The 19,186-nt window shown below is 46.1% G+C and overlaps 1 long non-coding RNA gene and 3 other non-coding genes across 4 annotated transcripts; all 4 read left to right on the top strand.

Moving 5' to 3' along the window:
- Nucleotides 1-779: 779 nt before the first annotated feature.
- On the top strand, nucleotides 780-9,734 carry LOC142290277 (uncharacterized). Its single transcript, XR_012750259.1, has 9 exons — nucleotides 780-857; nucleotides 1,171-1,237; nucleotides 6,313-6,341; nucleotides 6,722-6,754; nucleotides 7,827-7,895; nucleotides 8,111-8,156; nucleotides 8,368-8,394; nucleotides 9,211-9,233; nucleotides 9,651-9,734. It is a non-coding gene; the product is annotated as an uncharacterized LOC142290277 (long non-coding RNA).
- On the top strand, nucleotides 943-1,071 carry LOC142292827 (small nucleolar RNA SNORA1). The gene has a single exon (XR_012750846.1). It is a non-coding gene; the product is annotated as a small nucleolar RNA SNORA1 (small nucleolar RNA).
- On the top strand, nucleotides 5,543-5,672 carry LOC142292844 (small nucleolar RNA SNORA40). Its single transcript, XR_012750862.1, has one exon. It is a non-coding gene; the product is annotated as a small nucleolar RNA SNORA40 (small nucleolar RNA).
- On the top strand, nucleotides 8,180-8,316 carry LOC142292823 (small nucleolar RNA SNORA8). Its single transcript, XR_012750842.1, has one exon. It is a non-coding gene; the product is annotated as a small nucleolar RNA SNORA8 (small nucleolar RNA).
- Nucleotides 9,735-19,186: the final 9,452 nt, after the last annotated feature.

The raw sequence follows: 19,186 nt of genomic DNA on the forward strand, positions 1-19,186 counted from the left end.
GGAACGGAAGGTAAGGTGAGCATAATATGTGCGTGTGTGTTTGTGTGTTTATGTGCGGACTGTAAGGGTGGGTGAGAGCGCGGTGGATGTACGGAGCCGGAACTGTGTGCGGTGAGTATTTTGCTTGTACGGCAAAGATTGCTCATAAACTGAGTTACAAATTTACAGCAAGCTTTGCTCATTAAGTGAAATACTCGCTAACTGGGTTACTCGTTAATGGAGGTTCCACTATACGAGCCCTTAGTCCAAGTATGGACTGGCTGTGTGTCTCCTGAACTACCCTAGAAATCCTCATACAGGTATATAAGGCAATGTTCACACACAACATAGATGCTGTTTTTTATCTGCAAGTTTTCTGCACGTCTGCACCAAATTATACTATGCCAATCTCAGGTTATTGTGTTTTTGTTCATTCCTATTGATACATTTCCCCTTTATTGATGTGTGTTTGGCGCAGAGTTGAAGCCATGTTTTAAGTGTATTTTTTATAGTACAAAAAAGGTTTGATTTTTCACCTAAAAATTAATCTTTTTTTTATGTGTGTTGTTTCCAGGCTCCTTTCTTTTCCCAGGGACATAAATGTGAAGTGATGAGAGATTGTCTGTGACACAGCACATAGACTGCGCCTGCGCAATCTGTACCATCCGCACAGGCTGAGGGGCGGGACGCCTCTGGGCTGCCCCTCCCTATCTAACACCCCGCAGTGACATCACCGCCCGGCTGTGTGAGCAACACCTCATTCTCGCGTTATCTTATTTGCCGCTTGAACAAATTCTCGCGAGAACGATGGCGCCTCTCGGACTATAAATGTCCCGCACACGCCATGCTCGCTCTCATTTGCCGCCTGCTCAGGAGAGGTGAGGGTCCATTGTGCAGTGTGCCCGGTGTCACTGCTGCTTTCTGGGTGTCTTGCACGTTATAGTGTCGTTATGTGGCCGCTGCAGCCTCGTTCCTATGGGGCGCAGTCTCCCATGATGTGTCTCTGGTGTACAGCGAGGCAATATGGACTGCCAGGTTTTGCTTCCATCATGTAATCTGATTGCAGTGATGACAATGAGGCCTGGCACATGTCCCACCCGCGGGGGGCGCTGTAAGAGGCGGCTCTGGCCGGCTGTGGATGGGGTGTACGGTTTCCGATGGTGATTCTCATACTGTGTTCTCTCCCTTCAGGTGTCTGTCCCCAATATGTGTGCGGCCTGTGACATGCTGTTCCCGGTGGATCATGTCCCCTGACCCGGTAAGTCCGTATGTATCCCACGGATATACTGCCCTCTAGAGTCTGTGGCCATGTTAGTCCTCTCATTATAGGCATCTGTAGCAGTGCACTACTATGGTAATGATTGATCACCTATTTAAAGGGGTTCCTCGTCTAGGGCAAACATTGTACAGGTTGCAGAAGAACACTTTCCTGGATCTTAATGTTTAAGGGAACCTGTCACCAGTTTTTGTCACCTTCTGCAGCTCCTGGGCTGCATTCTATGAAGGGGCACCTTGCGCCCTGACCCCCCTTGCAGACCCTGAAAATAACTTTAAGGCTATGTGCGCACTGGGAAATGAGATTTCCTTGCATAAATTCCGCATGCTCTCAAAGATCTTATCACCTGCGGAAAAAATCCGCATCAAATCTGCACCCAAATCCGCATGCGGATTGTCGCGTTTTGTTGCGGATTTGGTGCGGCTTTTCTGCAAGCTGTTCCCTGCGTGATTTTTACATTAGATTAGGGAAAACCTGCAGCTATCTGCGGAAAAGTGACATGCACTTGTTTTTGCTGCGGGAATCCTGCAGCAAAACATGCAGCTGTCAAATTCTGCCTAGTGCGCACAGGATTTTTTTTCTCCATAGGATTTGCTTGTGATTCACTGCAGAGATGTTATGAACATTTTCTGCAGCGAAACATGCAGCAAATCCGTGGCAAAATCCGGTAAGTGCGCACAGGGCCTTAAACATGACCATTACATAAGCTAATCTGTTGGTCAGATGGGCGTGCTCATTTTCTGCTTCGTCCCTCCTTGTTCGCCGTCCTCCCTTCTTGATTGATATGACGCTGCTGTCGTCGTCCACTCTGCTTGGCCATATCTTGTGCCTGTGCATAGTCATTCCTGGCTCGTGCAGTTTGCTCTGCCCAATCATGGGCCGAGCAGGAAACAGTTTCCCTCGCGCACGCCCCGTTGAGGTGTTTGCGCAGGCGTGACATTTGGCCGAGCAGCATGGATGGGGACTGTCAACACGTCAATCAAGAAAGGAGGATGGTGAACAAGCCCACAAGGAGGGACAGGAGTAGAAAATGCACACTCCCATCTGAGCCACACAGGTAATTGTCATACGTAACTTGTTTTATAACGTTCTTTTTGGAGTCTGCAAGGGGAGTCGGGGCACAAGGTGCACCTTCATAGAATGCAGCCCAGGAGCTGCAGAAGGGGACACTTTTGATTTCTTTGTAAAAACTGGTGTCAGGTTCCCTGTGCCCCCTGATCCACCAGCAGTTGTCTGCCTATCTTAACGAGGTCCAAAAAAGTAGTAATCCAGCACAATCCTCAGTATAATATTCTAAGTGTAATTTTTATTCTCCAATATTAAAACCTCATGGACATACAGCTGGAAAAATACATTATGGAGCTCAGATTGCGTTTCGATATCTTAATCGTGATTAAGACACATCGAAATGCATTGTTCTTAGCGCCATACCTTATTTTACCTGTTGTATGTCCCTGAAGTTTTAATATTAGAGAATAAAGATTACATTTTTCATATACTGAGGATCGTGCTGGATTACTACTTTTTTGGGCCAGCTGACATTGGCTGCCTCAGCCTTACCGTGCACTGTATCCTGGAAGTGGAGTGGGACTACAGCAAGCCGGTGAGCTGAATTTGCTTTTTTGGATTTTTTTATTAAAGGACACTACTTGACATTAGTGGCCACATTGCTGTAAAGATCCTAAAGATAGCTATTCTCAAATACTTTGTGTAGTAAATTCTACCTGAGTGGGGCTACTGCAGTCTGCTGATCCCAATCAAGTGATCCCTGGGCTCCGTGACCTCAGATCCTGTGATGTCATGTCGTCTTCCAGTTGGCCCAATCACTCAGGCCTCGGTGATGTTGGGTTAACTTCCAGTTGACATGAGATCACTGGATGTTATGGGTCACTGAGCCCGGGGGTCATGTGATGGGGATGAGCGGACTGATAGCGCTGCTCAGAGGCAGAATATACCACAGAAGGTATTTGAGAAAAGCCTATATGAGCTTTAAATCGTTGTGGCCACTAATGCTTCAGTTCCGTTACTACATTGGACACACAAACAGGTCTTTAGTAAAAGGGGTTTCTAAAGTCCATCCATGAAATGCAAATGGCCACTAGTTTCCCCACACTAGTCAGCCCTCTCTACATGTGATGCTCAGTGCAAATCTGAAGGCCCTGTCACACACAGATAAATCTGCGGCAGATCTGTGGCTGCAGTGAAATTCTGGACAATCAGTGCCAGGTTTGTGGCTGTGTACAAATGGAACAATATGTCCATGATTTCACTGCAACCACAGATCTGCCAAAGATTTATCTGTGTGACGGGGCCTTAAGAATCAGGCCTTCAGCATGCTCCATGTAACTAGAGCAGCAGTGACTGAGAATGTGGGCATCGGTGAAAACAGGACTGTAGAAGTTGAGTTTAAGGGCACGTGGCCACGATCAGTGTTTGCAGCGTTTTGGATGAATTTTTTTTTTTCTGCGTTGTACACTAAAAGCATAGTGGACAGTATTTCTAGAAATCTTGTGCCCACTGTACTTGGTGTTTTTTTTTTTTTTTTTTTTTTTCCCCCGCAGCAAACACTAACCTGTGGTCTTTCCAAGCCCTAGCATGACAATTATTTGCTGAGGATTCACATGCGTCCTCTGTAGGGAGAACACAGCGAGGAGACCGCAGCACACTGAACCCTGATCATGGGTACTGACAGCTGCGGTCTCCTGCATTCTGTAGAGGAGACTTGCAGCCCTGCAGGTCAGGACCTGCTGCGTCCAGGACACTTAGTCTTGATCATGGGCACATATCCTAAGACTGCTGAGGACCTGAATTTAAAGCACTACCCTTGCGGTAAGCTAAAAGTACCTCCTGGAGTGGTGCTATTAAATAAGTGCAGCTATACTCCTCCTCCCAGTGCCTGCCACTCCATGGTCTGCATTTGCATTGGTAGGATGAACTCTTTAGTCCTGCTGCCACTTTGCATGGCATTCACTTCCTGCCAGTGTTAACCCACACAGTATTTGCTCCCGGGAGGTGTGAACAGCTTTTTGTTTAAGGCTGGGTTCACACATAGCGACAGCGATAACGACGTCGCTGTTACGTCACCATTTTCTGTGACGTAACAGCGACCTAGTAAGTCGCTGTTATGATCGCTGCTTAGCTGTCACACAGCGACGCAGCAGCGATCATAATGTCGCTACATGTGCAGAGAGCCGCGCACACTTAGCGCTGGCTCCCTGCTCTCCTACCTACAGTACACATCGGGTTAATTAACCCGATGTGTACTGCAGCTACATGTGCAGAGAGCAGGGAGCCGGCACTGGCAGCGTGAGAGCTGCGGAGGCTGGTAACGAAGGTAAATATCGGGTAACCACCTTGGTTACCCGATGTTTACCCTGGTTACAGCTTACCGCAGCTGCCAGATGCCGACTCCTGCTCCCTGCTCGCTTCATTTCGTCGCTCTCTCGCTGTCACACACAGCGATCTGTGTCACAGCGGGAGAGCGACAATAAAAAAACGAACCAGGGCTGTGTAACGAGCAGCGATCTCACAGCAGGGGCCAGATTGCTGCTCAGTGTCATACACAGCCAGATCGCTAATGAGGTCACTGCTGCGTCACAAACAGTGACGTAGCAGCGATTTCGGTAGCGATCTGTGTGAAGCACCCCTAACATGCCAAGCCACTGGGAAACATTGTTTTCCTGGATACCTCCGTTTGTTGCCAGTGCCCCCATGTAAGTAATAGGCTCTCTTCCCAGGCAGGCAATGTTGATGCAGTGTACCCTAGCTTTCCTGTCATTATCACATGAATGCTGCATTACTTGCATTTCACTCATCTCAAACTGCATTAAAGAGAATTTCGAGTGTTGGGGTACTGTCATGCGAGCAGTGGGAGATACTTCAATGTTGCTGAAAAGCCACTTGTCTGTCATCTAAGAATATGCAATCTTACATGACACATGGTCATTTGATACTTTATGGCTTCTGACACCTCCCTCCATTCTGAACTGTCCTCAGCTTCAGCCTGTCTTCTGCTTGAAGGAGCTGATGGTGTGGAAGTGATCACCAGCAGGAGGCAGGGACACAAGCTGAAGCTGCATTACATAGTAATACTTTACTGTCTACATGGGGACAACAGGCTTCTCACTGAGGCTGCAAAGCAAGTAAACTGGCTTAGTGTACCCAGCCTGCAGTCAGGGGCATCATGGAGCAGTCTGCTCGAATGGTGGATGGCCTGTATGTTTCACATCCCATCAGGTACACTGGACTTTATTTCATAGGGCATGATGCAATATTTGCTTGGTTAACAGCATTTCCTTTATTCTGTTTGGCTTTTCTCTAGGTACAAACATGACAGAAGTGCTAAGAGTAAAACCTTCTTTTGCAACCCACAACTACTTGACTTGTAGGAGTTGTGTTACTTATGGGAAGGGACATTATTTGATGTCATCGTTTGACGCTTGGGTTATCAGATCTACTATAAAATATTGAATTTTAAGGGTTTTTCCTGGATATTTGCACATGAGTTGTTTGTTCAGGTGAAGTTTACCTGGGGAAAAAACACAGCAAAATCACAAGTGAACATTGCACTGCAATGTAGAAATAACATTGCTGTGCACATGTTCTGGTCATTCTGAGGGGTTTCTGTGAGTAAGTCCCTTGATGCTATATTGGAGAGTACAAATTAAAAAAAAAAATGCTGGAGGCTGAGGTGCCACAAAAAGCAATTGCAAAGCCAGTGTTGAAATAGCTTCAAGAAACACAGGCAACTTACAAATGTTAATGTGCAGTAGATAGCCCATAGATCAGGCCAGCAATGGAACAAGGTGGTTGGTTTTTAACTGTCAGAGCAAGGAGGAGGTCATGAGGCTGGGGAGCTGTGCTCCTGTGGAGGTCAATAAAGTGCCCCAAATTGTGATTAAAATATGTATAGCATATGGCAAAGGGTCACTTTAGCACCCTGGGGCACTTCACCCTGCCTTATCAGTGTTTGTCTGCAGCTACTGTTTGAGGCCTGCAGAAAGATTGTGTGTGTGTGTGTGTGTGTATCTCAATTTCTATTTATTTATTTTTCATAGGTGCAGCTGTAGTCAGAAAAATGACTAAGGTAATGGACTTTTATATTTTAAGTTGAGATGCGATTGATGTATTTAGCATTTTCCACCCTAGAAATTTGTAGTTTAATGAAGACTGGGTCACTTTGTTGCCCATTCCCTTCACTGTCCCAGGTCACCTATTGGCCAGATGGGCATGGGGCTACGGACTGTGGTTTGTGACCAATTTCTTGAGTAAACAAGTCTGTTAAGATGGCTCACTTTAATTTTTTGCTCCAATGTTGCTTGGCTGGCTGTTCTGATGATTATTAATGTTCAACTGCTCTGATTTGGGGTGACTGACATAAGATTTTCTGAACAGTTAACGTTTACTTTAAAGTAATGTAGCTTAATTCTATAAAATCTAACCAAAATCTTCTGTTACATACTGTAGGACCAAGCAGATGGATGTGGCAGTAATCATGCTGTGAGTATAGACTTTGAGGGCTGTTCGTCTTGGGTGGTGTAGCCTGATCGGACCACCTGTGCTTATTCTGACAGCTGAGGCAATGCTTTGGCTTACTCTCATTTAAAGAGGTGGTTCACTATTCTACAGTAGTGGCCACATCTCTGTAAAATTCAGCCTCTAAACCAGTTTCTCAACTCCAGTCCTCAAGACCCACCAACAGATCATGTTTTCAGGTTTTCCTCAATGTTAGAAAGGGAATAATTCCATCACCTGTGCAACATTAAGGAAATCCTGAAAACCTGATTTGAGGAAAACCTGAAAACATGATCTGTTGGTGGGTCTTGAGGACTGGAGTTGAGAAACACTGCTCTAAATGGTGCTATTGTGGTCTGCTCTTCCCAATCGTGTGACCTCTATGATCCAGTGATGTCAGGTCAACTTCTCATTGACCTGACATCAGAGACTAGCACCAGTCTTCCTTAGTGGGCTGTAATGAGTGGTGAAACAGCCCACAGCTCAGTCACTCAGGAAGACTGGGGCCTGACGCAGTGCTGTCAGATCAGCTGGGAGTTAACATGACATGACCAGATCAGAGTCCACAGAGCCCTGAGGGGGGTCAGTTCATGGGAGGAATGGACTGCAATAGCACCGCTCAGAAGCTGAATTGGCAACAAAGGTATTTACAAAAAGCCTTCTGAATCTGTTAACAAAGATGGTCACTACTGTAGTGAACCACCTCTTTAGAGGTTTACTGGATAGGTACATTATAGTGCTGTTATGCATGACTTTATGGGGCTGACTTTTGTCATCCTGGACATTACAGGCTATTGTGAGGTTGAGGACTAACACTGTAATCCCAACTAAATTTTGATGGTAAAATGTAGTGAAGTGACTTGTATTGAGGTCTATCCGATTGGGTGTTGCTGTATTCTCAAATCGTTGGAAACGCCTCATAGAGAAAGGTTGCAGTTAGCTTTGCCTGCTAAACTGTATTAGTAGGTTATTAACTGCATAACACTAAATTTGTCTTGTACACTTGTGGTGTGTTTTCGTGGTCATGTTGCTTATGCATTCTTTATCTTTTTTCTAGACTGATGCCTTTGGAGCTGATGTATAGCTGTGCAGTATGTGGGAGTTGACACTTGCAAAGCTGCTGGTGGTAAGTGTTTTATCAATACAACTATAGATGGGAATAAAGGATTCTCTCCTTCAGTTCATGTGATGATTTCAGTTCAACTGCTGTGTGACCTAAGTATGAACAAAGCGTAGAAATCTGACTAGAGCTGACGTGCAGGACTGGTCACTGAAGTGTAGTGGGGCAACTCACCCCAGTGTCTGTCCTTGTTCATAACATTCATTATTTTTTTTTAACAGGTTTTTGGGACCACTGTACCCTAAGGACTGGCATAATGACACTGAGGTAAGTGGTGGCCAGATCCCTCATGCACTGTATGGTATCTGCACCCAATGGCTCTCCCTGTTGTGGTGTTCAATAACCAGTGCAATAGCAAATCAGCAAGTGGCATCATTGGTTTTCAGGCCTTTTGTGTTTGTAAACCTGGTTTTATGCTGAGACAGTGATTCAATGTAAAGTGCTGACTTTCAGAACTAACCTGTTTCTTTCTTCGCAGATGTCTAATGGGGTTTCATCAAATCAGGTAAATATTACAAATTACTGCTAATTGCTGCAGTTACATAACTTACGGCTAAAATACATCGGTCCCCAATTAATTACATATGCACATCTGTCTTTTTCTGTGCTCACCTGGTTTGTTCTGCTTTTGTGGGCAATTTCAGGTCTTAAATATTAAAATTCAAATACTGTCCCACAGACATTATAATAACAAACCAGACTAAGCGATATCTTGGGTAAAGAACACTCAATAGTAACCTGTGCGGGCTATTAGCCATGACTGTAATGGCAGTCATCCTAATTATCCCTCAGGGAACTCTGTCCTCTATCTGTCAGTGGAGACATAAGTTACACACACCATAGGGTTCGAGTGGGTGCCCCATTCCACGATGACTGTCCATTCAACCTATTCCTAATCTCCATATAAAGATATTGTGGACAATTAGACATATATTGCATTCAAGTACAGACATATTCTTTAGGTATCAATTGCTTATCTTTATGGATGCATGAAGGGCAGCATCCTCATGGTGGTCTTTTCATAGGTGTCTAATAAGCACCCCAATATCCCATAGTCATGATAACAATGGCAAAGACAGTTACACCTATTGTCAGATTAAGATTCCAGCCAGTACTATAAAGTGGCTTCAAAAATGTGGTCATTACCAAAGCGGCTATAACTGTTGGTTTGTAGTCTGCTGTGGACATGACCATAAAGTAACACTTCAAAAGACTTGTGGCTGGATACAGCACAGTGACTTCTGAAGGATAATGCTGCTAATATTTGATTTGTTTTCTCCTGTAAAAGACCTACAGTAATACAATTTTGCTTCCATTACAGGATAAATGTACATCATATTGAAGGTATGGAAAGTCTCTGCCCTAGTGGTCACATCAAAGAGGGCTTTTCTGGCTGGAAACCAACTGTCCTTACGCTGTGACCAATATCATAATCCTCTTAGGGATACTGTGGGCACTACATGTGTGCTGTGGTCTTTCATAGAGGAGATAATCATTGTAGTTTAGTCTCCCAAGTTATCACTGTATGTGGATTTTATGTGCAAAGCCCAAATCTGCACGCTTAGAACAGTAATTCTGTACTGCAGACATTAATAGGTTATTCACACTCCTTGCATTCAGTAAGTTACCCCCAATTTTATGAACACAAGATGGATTGGAATAACTTTTTACACTAGTACTTAATGTGCATGAGATTGATCTTTCACTAGCTTGTCACAATACTAAGAAATGGGGCTAAAATGTGTTTTCTTTCCTCCCTAGTGTGAAGGTGGTCATCCTAGGATTGTTTGCAACGTGCAGTCTTTGGATTAATAAAATACTTTATACACCATACTTTCTGCATTTTATTTTTCCATGAGTATTGCATTGGTTGGTCTACAGCTACAATTCTATCATATTGTGTTGTTTAAATGTTCAATGCTAAAGAAACTTGCAGCAGATAAAGTGGAAGTAGTCAGTGGGTACAACTTTCCAGAAAGATGCTGCTACAGCATTTGATAAGTTTATGTCCCTAATGATCATACATGCCTATACATTACTCCCATCTTGTGACTTTCCTTAGACTTCATTGCTTGGAAGCTATTAGGCTGCAGAGTAATTTTGTCCTACCTGTTCTACAGTACAAGTGATGTACATATGCCTTTTTATTAAGGGGGTTAAACAGTAAATCTCTGCATATTTAAATTCTACCCTTATTTGTGTTAAAACAAAAAAGCCTGTGGTGAGAATTGTAAATATGGCTCTCCTAGCTACTGATCATACAGGGACATGGTCTGATCATACCACATCTAGGCAAGGGAGGAAGTATACACGTCAGACAGCACAAAGGCTGGAAATACTAATCAGCTATATCTGTGTATCTTCTATATGGCAATGTGGAATGATCAGACCACTGCCTGTATGGCCAGACACAGCACAAGGACACATTGAGAAGATCCTTTGCAGAAAAATTTAAAAAATTCCCCCCCCCCCATTTAATTGAACTTCCAAGATGTATTGTTTAAATTTAAACTTCATTCATGGGGAAACTTCCTTTAACAGTAGTTGTCCTCCAAAGGAAACTTGGGCACATGTATCAGCCACTGGATGTATTAACACAGCCAAATAGGCTTAGGCTTTGAAATATGGCAGCATGAGCAGAGCTGCACTGCAGATTAGCCGGGTGTCTGTGGGTTCTTGTCATCCTCTGCTCTGGACTGTTCTGCTCTGGTCTCTGCCTATAACTGTTACATACAATAGTAGGCTTTACTTTTGAAAAGTTCCATAGTAAATGTCTTTTCTTCAACTGCAGAAGAATAAACAAAGTTCAGCCTTTATGACGGACTAGACTGAGAATGCAAAATACTTTAACCCTAAAACCTTGTGACAAATTCCCTTTAAGATCAAATTACTCTAGAAAACTGCATACATAACTATTCATACTTGAGGCTACAACCTTTACCCATACTGCACGAACTCTGCAGAAGTTGGTTAGGTGTAATGCATACAAAGGCATTATGGTGTCTAATTGATATTTAAAGAGGTTGGCTACCCTTGGAAACTTTTTTGTATGAAAGTAGTTTTGTAATTATAAATTTTGAAACTACAGCTTTTATTTCCCCTGCATGCTCAACTTCCAATGTGGCCATGAATTTGAGAGGAGTTTTGATAAAGGCAAAGTAGTTTCTTACTTTTCTGTTAGACCTAGTGTGCTGATGGATCTCAAGTAAAGATTCTCTTGTTAATGCAGCTTTCTTCATAGCCTGACCAGCACTTCTGTCCATAAAATGGATGCTGGCGTATGTGATCAGTCCATAAGGCCTTCAGTAAAAATATGAAACTATCCATGAGCAACGTTGGAATGAGAGATTTCAATTTTATTGAATATCCAAAAGTCATTCATTAAAGCACTAAAGGCAGAGTTTGTAGTAGTTAAAGGGGTGGTTCACCCATATTTATTATTGTCTAGATCAATATTATATTGAGAAACAATGTTTCTCTCAAATACCTTGTGTTGTCAATAGTGTCTGTGAGGCGCTATTGCAGACCACTGCTCCCCATCCAGTGACATACCCGTCCAATGCTGCCTTGTCACATCCGTGCAGCTGGCTAGTCTTCCAGACTCTGAGCTGTGAGCAGTGTTTCACTGCTGTCACAGCCCATTTGCTCCCCCTCCCCCCCCCTCCTCAGCACAGTGTGGCGTGTCTCCTGCTCCCTCCTCGCAGAACGCTGCAAGCAAGAGACGTGCTGTGAAGGAGGAGCAGGGAGCAGATGGGCTCAGAATGTAGCCGGCTGCACGGATGTGACGAGGCAGCATTGGACGGGTACGTCACTGGACGGGGAGCAGCGGTCTGCAATAACGCCTCACAGGCACTATTGACAACACAAGGTATTTGAGAGAAACATTGTTTCTCAATATATCGATCTAGATGATAAAAAATACAGGTGAACCACCTCTTTAAGCCTTATTCCCCTGATTGTCACCACTTCAGGGCAATTGGGAAGAGTCGGTAAAGCATTGGGCTTGTCACATCTAATGAATGCGACAATTCCGGTCAGCTCGAGGTTGATACGCTTAGGCTGGGCCTCCCCAGCCTGTGAACACCAGCCCCAGCTGGCTTTATTTTGGCTGGGTATGAAAATTTGGGGGGGGGGAGTGAGGTTTTTATTTTTTTTTAATTTAAATTAAAAAAAGCTGCATGCACAGTTCTACTTGGCTTCCACACTTTTTATCCTGTGACATTCTCTCTCATCATGGGGGATTTCAACATCCCTGTTGATGATCCACTCTTCCCCATCTGCCACCCATTTTCTTTCTCTAACCTCCTACTTCAGCCTTTCTCAGCTCACTAATTCTCTAAGGCTATGTGTGCACGTTGCGTACAGTCACTGCAGAAGTTTCTGCAGCGATCTGAAGAGCACATCTGCGCTTTAAATCGCTGCAGAAATGTCCGTAGTGAAAGCAGATTCCATGCGCTCTGACTGCAGCTCCTCCCATAGACAGAGCGGGAGCTGCCGGCAAAGCGCAGGAAAGAAGTGACATGTCACTTCTTTTTACGCAGCGCTTCGGCAGCAGCCGAAGCGCTGTGCTCTTAAACGCCACGTGCGCACGGCCCCTGCACAATCTCCATAGACTGTGCAGGGGACGCATGCAGTTACGCTGCGCTACAAAGCGCAGCGTAACTGCATGTATTTACGCAACGTGCGCACATAGCCTTACACATGAGGTTGGGAATATGCCGGACCTGGTCTTCTCCCACCTCTGCACTCTTCATTACTTCACCAATTCCCCTCTCCCACTCTGACCATAACCTCTCCTTTTCCATCACAAACTCTCATCAAACCCGGGACACCCCTACTTATCGCCCATACAGAAGTCTTAAGTGCCATCACTACCCAGCTGCTAATGAACAATTTGCAGTCATCCTTGGCTTCAATCGCCTCCCTCTCCTGTGCAGACTCTGCAGTGTCACATTATAATAAGACATTGCAGAGTGCCCTGGATGAAGCTGCACCAGCTACATGCAAGGAAAAAACCCAAAAAACAAAAACACAGGCAATGGCAGCCCTGGCACACACTTCAAACAGGTTTCCTAGAGCGCTTTTCTAGGTGTGCTGAGCGTCTGTGGAGAAAAACCTTTTCAGCTGAAGACTTCACTATAAGTTCATGCTCAAAATCTATAACTCTGCTCTCCATCTGGCTAAGCAAGTATACTTGACCACTCTCGTCACTTCACTAGCCAACAATCAATCCTAAACGACTCTTTAAAACCTTCCACTTCCTCCTGAGCCCTAAAGCACAGACCCCGGTCACCAACCTAAGCTCTGATGATATGGTCACTTTCTTCTTAGGGCGCTTTCACTCTTGCGTTCAGTGCAATCCACCGCTATGGAGAATAGCGCAGTCCATTAACGCACTGCGCTATTCTCCATAGACTTGTATTGATGACGCACCGAAACGCAAGTGTCTGCATTGCCTCTGCTGGACGACGCTGAGTCGTTATTTTGACGCAGCGTTGGGCGGAGGGAATGCTGCATGTAGCTTTTTTTGGGTCGTTAAAATAACGCACCTTGACGGATTCCGTTAGAATCCGCCAAGGTGTCTAATGATTGACTATGGTGGCGGACTCCGCTGACGTGATTCTGTCACGTTCTACTGAGCATGCTCAGCATGTCCAGCAGAACGATCTAAATCGCTTAAAATCACTCCTGGTCTCTCTCTCCCCCCTCTCATACTTACCGATCACCGCCACGGCGCTGCAAAGCTGTCACGCTTCTCTGGCGGCTTATCCTGCGTTTGAAAATGCCGGCCATTCATTATTCCATCTCGTATTCACTGTTTCCCCCGCCCACCGGTGCCTATGATTGGTTGCAGTCAGACACGCCCCCACGCTGAGTGACAGCTGTCTCACTGCAACCAATCACAGCCGCCGGTGGGTGGGTCTATATCATGCAGTACAATAAATTAATTGAAAAAATACGGCGTGCGATCCCCCTAATTTTGATACCAGCCAAGATAAAGTCACACGGCTGAAGGCTGGTATTCTCAGGATGGGGGAGCTACACGTTATGGGGAGCTCCCCAGCCTAAAAATATCAGCCAGCAGCTGCCCGGAATTGCCGCATCCATTAGATGCGACAGTCTCAGGACTCTACCTGGCTCATCCCGAATTGCCCTGGTGCAGTGGCAATCGGGGTACTAATGAGTTAATGGCAGCCCATAGCTGCCACTAAGTCCTAGGTTAATCATGGCAGGCGTCTATGAGACACCCCCCCATGATTACCCTGTAAGTTAAAGTAAATAAACACATACACCTGAAAAAAATCCTTTATTTGAAATAAAAGACAAAAAAACACCCTCTTTCACCACTTTATTAAAATCCCCAAATAACCCTCCAGGTCATCCACAGATATCCCATGACGCTTTCAGCTCTGCTACATGAAGCTGACAGGAGCGGCAGTAGAACACCGCCGCTTCTGTGAGGTCCATGCAGCAACTGAAGTGAATCGCGCTGTCAGTGGGGACGTCACTGAGGTAGTGCCGGGGTGTGTGCGGTGATGATGGGGGCTGTAGTGCCTGCGTGTATGCGGTGATGATGGGTGTAGTAGTGCCGGGGTGTGTGCGGTGATGATGGGGGCGGTAGTGCCGGGGTGTGTGCGGTGATTATGGGTGCAGTAGTGCCTGTGTGTGTGCGGTGATGATGGGTGCGGTAGTGCCTGCGTGTGTGCGGTGATAATGGGTGCGGTAGTGCCTGCGTGTGTGCGGTGATGATGGGTGCAGTAGTGCCGGGGTGTGTGCGGGGGTGATGGGTGCGGTAGTGCTTGGGTGTGTGCGGTGGTGATGGGTGCAGTAGTGCCGGGGTGTGTGCGTTGATGATGGGGGCTCTCGCTCTCTCTCTTGGCTAAAGAAACTTAACGCAACGCGTTATTTCACAGGAATACGTTGCCTTTATTATCACACTATTTGCAAGGCATCAGTCACGTGTCACACAACGCATTGTGACGGATGCCGCACAACGCAAGTGTGAAAGTGCCCTTACAAAAGATCAACAACATCCGCAAAGAAATCTTTGAAAAATCTCTTCAGAGCCTGGATCCCCTCCTCTCCCACACCTCAAGCTCAGTATCAATATTCGAGCCTGTCACAGAAGAAGTGAAATGTCTCCTCGCCTCCTCCCGCCCAACAACATGCACCAGTGACCCTCTTCCCTCACATCTCCTTCAGGCTCTCTCCCCAGCTGTCACTATCTATCTAACCAAAATGTTTAACCTCTCTTTTTCATCAGGTATCTTTCCTTCATCATTTAAACATGCCATCATAACCCCTCTACTTAAAAACCTTCCGTCAATCAGAACTGTGCCACTAACTACAGACCAGTCTCTACTCTTCCCTTTATCTCTAAGCTCCTGGAACACTTGGTTCACTCTCGGCTAATCCGCTATTTAACTGAAAACTCACTCCTTGATCCCTCTCAATCTGGTTTCCGCTCTTTACACTCCAAATAGCCCTCACCAAAGTCTCAAATGATCTATTAACAGCAAAGTCTAACGGCCACTATTCATTATTGTTTCTCTTGGATCTCTCAGCTGCTTTTGACACTGGATCACCAACTTCTCATTATGCTCCGCTCTATTGGCCTCAAAACACCTCGCCTGGTTCTCCTCCTATCTCTCTGACCGCTCCTTCACTGTTTCCTTTGCCGGCTCTTACTCCACTCCTCTCCCCCTCACCTTCGGGGTTCCTCAAGGCTCAGTCTTGGGCCCTCTCCTCTTCTCTCTATACACCGCCCCTATTGGACAAACCATAAGCAGATTCGGTTTCCAATACCATTTCTATGCTGATGACACCCAATTATATACATCATCTCCAATCATCACCCCTGCTTTGTTACAAAATACCAGGGATTGTCTGTCTACTGTCTCTCAAAGCATATCACAAAATACCAGGGATTGTCTGTCTACTGTCTCTCAAAGCATATCCTCCCTCTATCTGAAACTGAACCTCTTCAAAACTGAATTTCTTGTGTTTCCTCCCTCTACTAACCAACCTACACCCGACATCTCAATTACCTTCGATGATTTAATCACTACTCCTAAGCAGCATGCTCGCTGTCTTGGGGTCATATTTGACTCAGAACTCTCCTTCACTCCCCATATACAATCACTCACTCGCGCATGTCACCTGCATCTTAAAAACATCTCCCGAATCCCACCATTTCTTACTTTTAATGTTTAATCTTTTTTCTTTATAACAATTTGCGTTTTTGCAACAGCTATTCCAGTTTCATATATCTAATAACTGATGGACTCCGTAATATTTCTGGACTGAAATGAGGTTTATTGTACTAACAGAAAATGTGCAATCCACATTTAAACAAAATTTGACCGGTGCAAAAGTATGGGCAACCTTATCAATTTCTTGATTTGAACACTCCTAACTACTTTTTACTGACTTACTAAAGCACTAAATTGCTTTTGTAACTTCATTGAGCTTTGAACTTCAAAAGGTTACTGTCTAAAGACCAGGTCATTCATCTTTATATGTAACTAATAAACTAGCGTAACGATGGCCGACCAGATCTTCAAGTGTGCTTCACCTTTTGTGTCCCCCCTTTTTCCCCATAGATTGTAAGCTTTCGAGCAGGGCCCTCATTCCTACTGTGGCTGTTGAATTATGTACTATTTTGTTTTGTTTTTGTCTATACAAGCCACCACCTGATTGTTAAGTGCTGCGGAATATGTTGGCGCTATATAAATAAACTTTATTATTATTCTTAGTTCCTCTTTGGATACACAGCCAAGATAAGCGCAGGACTGGGTCGGCAGCCTGTAGCCATGGGCTTTATCTGTCCTCAGTAACAGAATACCGTGTGGACCCTGCTTCAATTATTTTTTTATTTTTTGGTACTGATCTGTGTATAGCACCTATCAGTGACTGCAGGGAGACGCTGTTAGGGTAAGTTCACACACTGCATTTTTTTTACGCTGCGTTTTTGCCGCAAAAAACGCACCCGCCGCAAAAAACTCATGCGTTTTGCTGCGTTTTTTATGCGTTTTTTTTATGAGTGAACAATGCCATTAAAGATTGTTGAAAGAAAAAAAAAAGTCTGATGTCATTTCCTTCTTCAATATGTTCTTCATTCTCCACTAGTGTATGCATGAGAGCAGACAGCTGCAGAACTACAAGGCTCAGCATGCATCATCCAGGACTGTATGCTGGAGGGAGAGGCAGGGGGAGCAGCACTACAAGGCTCAACATACTCCATCCACTAGTGTATGCAGGAGAGCAGACAGCAGCTGCAGAACTACAAGGCTCAGCATGCTCCATCCTAGACTGTATGCTGGAGGGAGAGGCAGGGGGAGCAGAACTACAAGGCTCAGCATGCTCCATCCAATAGTGTAAGTGTGACGCCCTGGACTAGCCAGGTAGTCACAGACATGACAACATACACACCCCTTCCCCTAGACAGTTACACCAGTCAGACAAAAACCCTTGTTTCCTCCCTCCGGGGTCTGATGTCCACACCAGGTGGGGCGGAGCCAGGCGGTTGGCCCCACCCACCGAGGAGTTCACAGGCCTGGAGGCGGGAAAAGCAGCCAGTCTAGTTTGGAGGTGAAAGTGTGAGGAGTAAAACGTCTGCGTGTGCCTGGGTAGGAGCCCAGGTACTGACGGCAAGGTTGGCAGATGGTGGCGGCCGTCTGCAGGAGTTAGCGGAACTCTGCAGAGCCGTAGGACCGGGGTCGGGCGTTGGCCCGCCGGTACTGAACCGGGGAGCGGAGTGAAGCAAAGCACACAGGCAGGGCCATCGGACCCCGACCAGGCTTGGAGCCGCCGACAATAGTCAAATCCAAGTGTGACAGGAACCCCAGGGGTTTCCCAACAACCAAGACCCGACAAAAGGCAACAGTCCACACCGTGAGGATATACAGCCACCGCCATAGACTAGAGATCCAAGGGCCAGCGCTTGCGGGCAAAACGGGCTCCTACGGTACCTATACGCCAGGGAGCGGACTACCGGTGGGCAACCACAGGAGTCAGAACATTGTAACAGGTGCAGCGAAAGACAGCCACCATCAGCCGTCCGGGGAGAGCACAACATTGCAGCCGGCTGCGGGACCCGTCCATCCAGCCGTTTGATTTACCATAGACTCTGTCATTGACTGCCTGAGTGAGCACACCAGTGCCATCCGGCACCGCGCCGCGCTGCCCCTGCATCCCAGCCATCCAGCCTCCCCGTTACACCACCGGGCCCCGGGATCACCAACCCCTACCCACGGAGGGGACAACATCCTAGCTGCTCCCTACCATCCTTCCCGGGATCCCCGTCACCAGCAGCGGTGGTGCCATCATCACCACGTCCTGTGGGTGGCGTCTGGAACTCTCTCCCTAAACAAACCATCCCTTTTCACTCATGGGTGAGGAGCGCTGCTCGAGTCCCCGGGTCCGGCCCTTCGCTCAAGCCACCGAGCAGCAGCAGCAGAAGCCCCGGACCCGAGCGTGGCGAGCGCGTCCCCTCCGCCCGCGACATATGCAGGAGAGCAGGCAGCAGCTGCAGAACTGCAAGGCTCAGCATCCTCCATCCAGGACTGTATGCAGGAGTTTTTTGCCCCCTAAAAAAATGACATGGGCTTTGCCATATTTTTGTATGCTAGCCAGGTACAGCAGGCAGGTACGGGCTGCCCCCAACCCACAGCTGCCTATTTGTACCCGGATGGGAACCAAAAATATAGGGAAGCCCTTATTTTTTTAATCATTTCATGAAATAATTTAAAAAAAAATAAAATTGACGTGGGATTTTCCTCATATTTGAGAGTCCAGCCAGGTACAACTAGGCAGCTGGGGATTGGAATCCGCAGCGCATGGCCCCCACGTTTTCTGGGCACCCCTGCTGCAAATTGCAGTCCGCAGCCGCCCCAGAAAATGGCGCTTTCATAGAATCGCCATCTTCTGGCGCTGTATCCAACTCTTCCAGCTGCACTGATGCCGGGTGGCTCGCTGGGTAATAATGGGGTTAAGGCTAGCTGTATATTATCAACTGGCCCTAAGCCCGAAATTCATGGTGTCACGGCAATATTAGACATGGCCACATGAATTTCTAGTAAAGATAAAAAAAGACACATTACTCGGTCCCCGCCAAGTAGCCCGAGTACAGTGATACTCGTGCGAGTACCGAGTAGTGACAAGCATACTCGCTCAACACTATTAATTACCCATCATATTTTGGATTGGCGACCAAGGGCTGAAATTGGCAGTCCTATATGGTTTGACCATGCTCCAATATATTTGACTATATCTCCTCTGGATGGATTGGCACGTGC

This window comes from Anomaloglossus baeobatrachus, chromosome 2, assembly GCF_048569485.1.
Source record: "Anomaloglossus baeobatrachus isolate aAnoBae1 chromosome 2, aAnoBae1.hap1, whole genome shotgun sequence".
Lineage (NCBI taxonomy): Eukaryota > Metazoa > Chordata > Amphibia > Anura > Aromobatidae > Anomaloglossus > Anomaloglossus baeobatrachus.